Below are 6892 nucleotides of genomic sequence, written 5' to 3' on the forward strand. Positions count from 1 at the left end.
AGGTATCTGGGCCTTTCATCTTTTTTCTTTCTTTTCTTTTCTTCTATTTCTCACTTAGGGGAGATTTTCTTTTCTACTAATTAGAGTTCCATGTATAGACAAGCTTCAAAGATTTTCTAGTCTCTGTTCTACCAAGTGCTTCATATGGAAAGTCAGATTTCATCTCATGGCTTTATGCAGGCCTGGAGCCTCATCATCTACTGCCACGGAGATGCCAGTTCACAGTCTTCTGATGTTACAGTCACTGAATACTCACCACCAGCCCTCAAAAACAGCAGCTTGTATTTCCTTTACTTCCACATTTTACAGCATTGGGAATTGAATTCAGTGCCTCAAGCCCATTAGACGAATGTTCTTGCCCTAAGCCCCCTCCCCAACTCTATTTGTGGTATTAACATTCTTGCTTTGATGTTTGGGATCATTTTCCCTCTTTCTTTTCTTTTAAATTTTCAGAAAAATAAATTCCCTTCTTATAGTTTACCCAGCATTGGCAGAACTATACAACAGTGTTGCAATATAAGTTTAGTGAACCATAATTTGAGAAAGACAGATGTTCTGTCTTCTTTTTCCCATGAATAAAGTGTGATAATTTTTCATGTATTCGTGTGTGAGAGTGTGCTCATTTGCACACCAGTGTATGTACATCTACATACCAGTACCCATGCACAGCCTGTCTATAGAAGTGCTCTTCTTCTGCTGTTTGCAAGATGGGATCAAACTTGGATCATTTCACTTGGTGGCAAGTGCCTTTACCTCTTTATTAGTTTGATTTTGTAACTGTGATAAACAATGATTAAAAGCAATCAGCAGAGGAAAAGTATTATTTTATCTTACTGATTATATCAAAGAAATTAAGACATGAGCTCAACCCACGAGCTTAGAGCAGAAACTATGAAGAAAGATTGCTTACTGACTTACTCCCAGGTTCAAGATCAGCTACCTTTCTTACATAGCTCAGTACCAAATGCCTAAGAAAGGTACCAACCATGGTGGGCAGGGCCCTCCTAGATCAGTTATTAATCAAGAAATTGCCATTACAGAAATGAGCAATCTGATTAGGCAATTTCTCGGTCAAAGTTCCCTCTTCCAGGTGAGCCTCAGTTTTTGTGAAGGTGTGAGCTAAAGCTATCTATGACACCTGGTAAGCCATTTTACTGCTCCGTAGAACATTCTGACTATTTCTGGGTTTCTGGCTAACTGACTTACATATATTTTATAATTCTATTCTGGTAGTAAGAAGTTATAACTGAATCTAATGAATGAAAATATAAATGTTATGTTCCAATTAGCCCCCAAAGAATTGATTTAATCAAAAGGGGTTAAACTTGTAAGACATGAATAAAGAAATCAAAAGGCAAAACTTAACTGACATCATGTACATTTTATACAATATTCATATCAAAAATACATAAAAAATTCTTACAAAGTGTTTCCTTATAAAAATCATTAAAAATTAGGCAAAGGGTAAAACTAGATGTCTAGACAAAGTCTTCCAGAGGAATCATCTTTTGCTGAACTCAAACTGATCACTTTTGTAGATCATAGATGGTTACTACTGTCTCTCACATCAAAGAAGCCTACCTAATCCTTCCTTGATCTCAGAATTGCTTTAATAAAGAAGATAAGATGACTGCACACACACACACACACACACACACACACACACACACACATACACATACACATACACACACTTACATATACTCTCTAAAACTACAGCCAAGAATCTGTGCCTTTATGGAGTATAAAGAGAATAAAGGCAACTGCTGCTGATATATAAGGCAGAGCTTTACAAAGATTATTCATCTTCAGATCTTAAGTTTTCTGTACTGCTATCAGGAAGAACCGTATGAATTTTCTGACTAAAGTCAGTAAAGTTGACATAGACATGTAAGGTACATAGGGATTTGAGATTTACAGTGCTGCAACATTAACGTAAAAACTTCTCTTGTGCCATTAAAATAAATTGGAACATCTCCACAAAACGATGGCCAGGCCACATCTCTTAAGATAATACCTAAACAATTCATTAAATATGGAGAAGCTGAACCCACGAAGAGCCTCCAACCCTATATTCTAGTGCCTTTAGTAGAGGAGGATACTCTACAGGCTACCAAAGGAAAAATACAGACACCAACTCAGCCACAAACTCTTTGACCTATCATCCTGTCCTGCCTGCAAGATACACTAGTGCAATGGTGGCACGAAGCTTGTTGGAGTAGCCAACCAATATCTGCTTTGCCTGAAGGCCCACCTCACAAGACGTAACGCAAACCTAACACAGCGTGGGTGACCAAGAACCTGAGACTAGATAACCCAGGGACCTAGGGTAAAAACAAATACTCTGGTTCTAAAAAGAAAAAAAAAATTATAGCAATAGAATTATTCTTAATGACCGCGCTGTACTCGTAAATCAGGGACCTGCTCAGCAGTCATCAGAGAAGTTCCTCCTGCAGCAGATGGGAGCATTTATAGCAAGCCACACCCAGATATCATGCAGGAAATGGAATTGTGAGTCCTTGGCAAACACAACCCTAAACTGGGTGTCTCCATCAAATCCCTCCCCTCAGGACTTATGAAATCTTACAGAACAAGATGCAGAAAGAGTGTAAGAGCTAGAGGGAAAGAGTACACCAGGAAATAAGATCCTCTAAATTAACAAGATGGATGGATGTATGAAGCCACAGGTACTGAGGCAGCTTGCACAGAACCTGCGCTATTTATACCAATGAAGGTCCTGGCAGCTGAAAGTAGTAAACTCATGCCGCCATCCCTAACCAGAAGCTACGTCCAGTCGATAACCACACACAAATAAAAAATTAGTTTTTTCCAAAGAAGTCTCACTAGGGAAACGAACTCCTCTTAAGTGTAGGTTACATGTCCAGCACTAGATGACCAACAGAAAATGAACTCAATAGCACTGTTGGAAGTTCTTTGTCTCAAAGTTACATGGGGGGGGTTGTCCTTGTTTTTATTTTAGTTATATATTTCTCTCTTTTAAGCCTACAGATCCTTTGCACATGTACACTTGGGTAAACAAAAACTAGGATATAACATGTGAGAAAAGAGAATCCATTTTTTGATTTAAAAGCAAATAAGCTTTTAATTGGCTATGTTTAAGATTTTCAGTTTTTTTATTTATTGCTATTTGGATGAGAAAATGGAAAGGTGCTAGTTTTGTGGTTATTTACAGAAAGTCGTGAACAATTCCAGCCTCATCATTACTTAAGCTGATCATTTGATGTAACTGACTACATCTAACCATTAACCTTGGATTTTTACAGAGTAGGTATTCCTCCAAGGAAAATAACCCAAATTATCGGTGTTTTCTTGGATCATCACTGGTCTGGGGCTTTCAAGATATTAATTTGTATTTTTATAAGTGGGTATTATTCTAAAATTCACTGAATTTTGAGTCTGAAATCACTCTTTGTAATCTTTTTTTTTCCAACACGCCACATTGCTGAAAATAGTAAATTTTTGATTATTTTAAAACAGATGCAAGAAGCAGAGAATATGACCTGGCCAGGGATTTGCATGTCCTTTCTCCAGCAGAGATTTCCCTGGCTGCTTACATAGATAGATAGTAGTCACTAATTAAACTGCCTCTCCTGTCACCCTGAAATTAGTAAACGCTTAAAAAAAACCTGAAGGCTCCACTTTTCTGTGTCTCTCTATGATATTATCTTAAAATGCACACATTTCATAGCATACTAGAAATTTAGATTTTAAATAAACTCGCCCAATGAAAATGTATTAAGGTACTCATTCACAAAATGTAATCATTCAAAGACTGATGACAGTCACCTGAAGGTTCGGGGTTTTCTACAATACTAAATTTAACAATTTTAGAAAACCTTTCCACAGTTAATAGAAAAAAAGATTGCTAGGACATTTTGCAATCATTACTTTAAATGTAAGGTGTAATTTGGAGATAAGCTCAAATAATCTAATGACTGAAATAACAGTATAACTCAGGTAGTCAATGGCCTAGCCTTTAATATGAATTAAATAGCATAAACTAAGTACACCATCCCAAAATGTTCCTCCAAGTGAACCTCTAATCATTCCTTAAATGTCTCAAATACCTCTGACCTCACCACATCCCTGGTGACTGAATTCATCCATCAGCACAGATGACTGCTAATGTGTTGTTACCTGTGAGGGGTCGCAACTTTCTAAGCCGGTGTCTTCTAATCTCTGTATCACTTTTACTTTGACACCATTATTCACCTGTTATGATCTACCTATCATCCCTTACATTAATTAGCTCTGTTGATAGAACAATACTTTACCCTAAAATATAAAAGTAAATCAGAAGCAGGTTTTTCACACAGGATAATGGCAGATGCAGATAGAGGTGTGGTTTTGTTTGTTTTGTTTTACTTATTTATTTGAGAGATGTGTTCTCATGACTTGTGAGAAGTCATTTCTCCCCAGAAAATGAAATGAGCCAATTTAAGTCCGATTATGTTAGATTAGAGGCAAGTTAATATAGGCCAAGCTGCTTTTGGGCAAGTTCATGGGAAGCAAGGATTTAGGTCAGGGGAGTTGCCATGGGGAAAGGACAAGGAGGAAAAGAAAAAGAGAGGTGGGAAAGGAAGAAGAAGATGAGGAGAAGAAGGAGGAGGAGAAAGGGAAGGGGAAGGAGAGGAAGAGGACAAGGAGGAGGAGGAGAGGAGGATGAAGAGGAGGAAGAGGAAGAGGAGGAGGACAAAGAAGAGGAAGAGGAGGAGGAGGAGGAGGAGAAGGCCAAAATCTGTCTGGATTATATAGGGAGGGGCTTCTGGGGAAAGTGCCAGGTAGGAAATAAAGGGATGCCAGGAGAACCTGGAGGTCAGGTCTGCTTTGATATGCAAAACATGCACCTCAGTCCCTTGACCCAGGGTCCAAAACCAAACACTTTGGTGTGTGTGTGTGTGTGTGTGTGTGTGTGTGTGTGTGTGTGTGTGTGTGTGTGTGACCGTGTGTGTGTAGGTAAGAGGACAGTTTGTGGGAGATGGTCAGTTCTTTCCTTCTTGTATGTACCAAGGATTGAATTCAGTTTGTAAGGTTTGGTAGCATGTGACTTTACAAAATAACCCATCTCACTGGCTTTTCAAATGGGGTTTCAATTACTTCACCTTCAGAGACTAGGGGTAAGGAATGTTACTTTGAGAGGCTTGAGAGATGTCACGAACATGGCAGGACATGAGAAAGAATGAATAAAAATTCAGGAATAGGTACAAGAGTGATGACTCATAGACTTCAATTGAATGAGATTTAGACACTATTTATCCAGAACATAAGGGACTCCGTTTTTGTATTGGGGCTGGTTTTACATTATATTTTACTACATAAACAAAAAAGGGAAATACATAAAGGAAAATTACAAGTCATCTAATTTTTCTCTTTCCTAACAGAGGTCAACAAACGGTATCCATTTCAAAGTCACAAAACAAAATTGAAAATCAACTGACATGCATACTCCCCTGTGTTGTCTCCCTCCGGTCACATCACACCACTTAGTTACTTCTCATAGCACAGCCTTAGTAGTCATCTTTAACTTCAAATGCCTCCCATCTCATCTTCCTTTTTTTTTTTTTATCATTCTTGTACTTTCCATCATTCACTAACAGAACTCAAAGGTGTCCTGTTGGGTATCACGTGCTGACACTTACCTCCTGACTTCCGGTTAGAGATTCTGAAAACTTAGAATCTGGTCTGCTTCTCTTCCTAGGAAAAACAATGCTTGGATCAAGAATGTTAGGTTTGAGTGGATTCTCTTGATAGCAGAGGCAGTGGTTTTTATCTGAGCTCTACAGAAGTAATCAATTTAGACTTCAAGAAAAGGCTGAATCACCTGAAGTCCATCAGAGAAGTACAGTCACACTGAAATTGAAGAATGAGAAATTTAGGAGGAAAGAGACAGAAAGCGGAGAGAGAGAGAAAAAAACAGCAAAATTGAAGACAAAAGATCCAGGAGAGAAGAGGGGCATGGAAAGAGAAGAAACTCAAGTCATACAATTTCTTTCCCCTAACTAGTCTCTACATCTTGTTTGGAAATACATTTTCTTATATTTTGTACAGAGACCCTGCCTTGCAGCCACTGGGTTATCCTGTAAATGTGGATTGAAATGGAGAAATATATTTCCAGATTTCTGATGTTATTGAGTTGCTAAGAAGTAAGGTTTTATGACACTGATTCAGGGCTGTTCCTCTACAGTGTTTAATTGTCTCTAAGACAGTAAAATATTTTTTGTTTCCATAGTTCCATAGTATGAGAATTCTGTTTAGACTTCATGACCTTTGCTAGGCTTCAGAGGATATACTGAACATTTAGAGACTTACCTCACATTTGATTTCTTCACACACATACCTAACAAACCAATCAATTAATTAATTACAATGATCTAAAAGAGCCATCCTCTTTTTGATGCCACTTCAGCATCTTGCCTCAGTCATTACTGAACTTCTCTGTGTATTGGGTACTTCACTGGTCCAATAAGTTTATGAGTGTCTGCAGTTCAGGAATATAATAAAGCTTAAAAATAAATTTACATGTGAGTGTGTGAGTACAAGCTCAATCGTACATCAGGAATCAAGGAAAGTACTAAAACAATATTCGGTGAGAATAAAAAAGGCCTGACAACGCAATGATACTTTGATGCCTCTAAAAATTCTAAATGACTATCTAAAATAGCTTCAGCTCTTTTGATATTAGCCATATCTAAGTATGGAAAACATGTGGCATATCTCTGGGTAAGGCATGAGAAACACACTTCCAAAGCAGAGTGATTACTTAGCTTTTTCTCTTTTTAATTTTTCTGTTTGTGGGAAAGTAAGTTTTCTGAAATATTAGTAAGACAGATACTTTATCTTTTCTCCCTGGAATAATAATCAGCTTCAGGTT

This window comes from Rattus norvegicus, chromosome 9, assembly GCF_021556685.1.
Source record: "Rattus norvegicus strain SHRSP/BbbUtx chromosome 9, alternate assembly SHRSP_T2T, whole genome shotgun sequence".
NCBI lineage: Eukaryota > Metazoa > Chordata > Mammalia > Rodentia > Muridae > Rattus > Rattus norvegicus.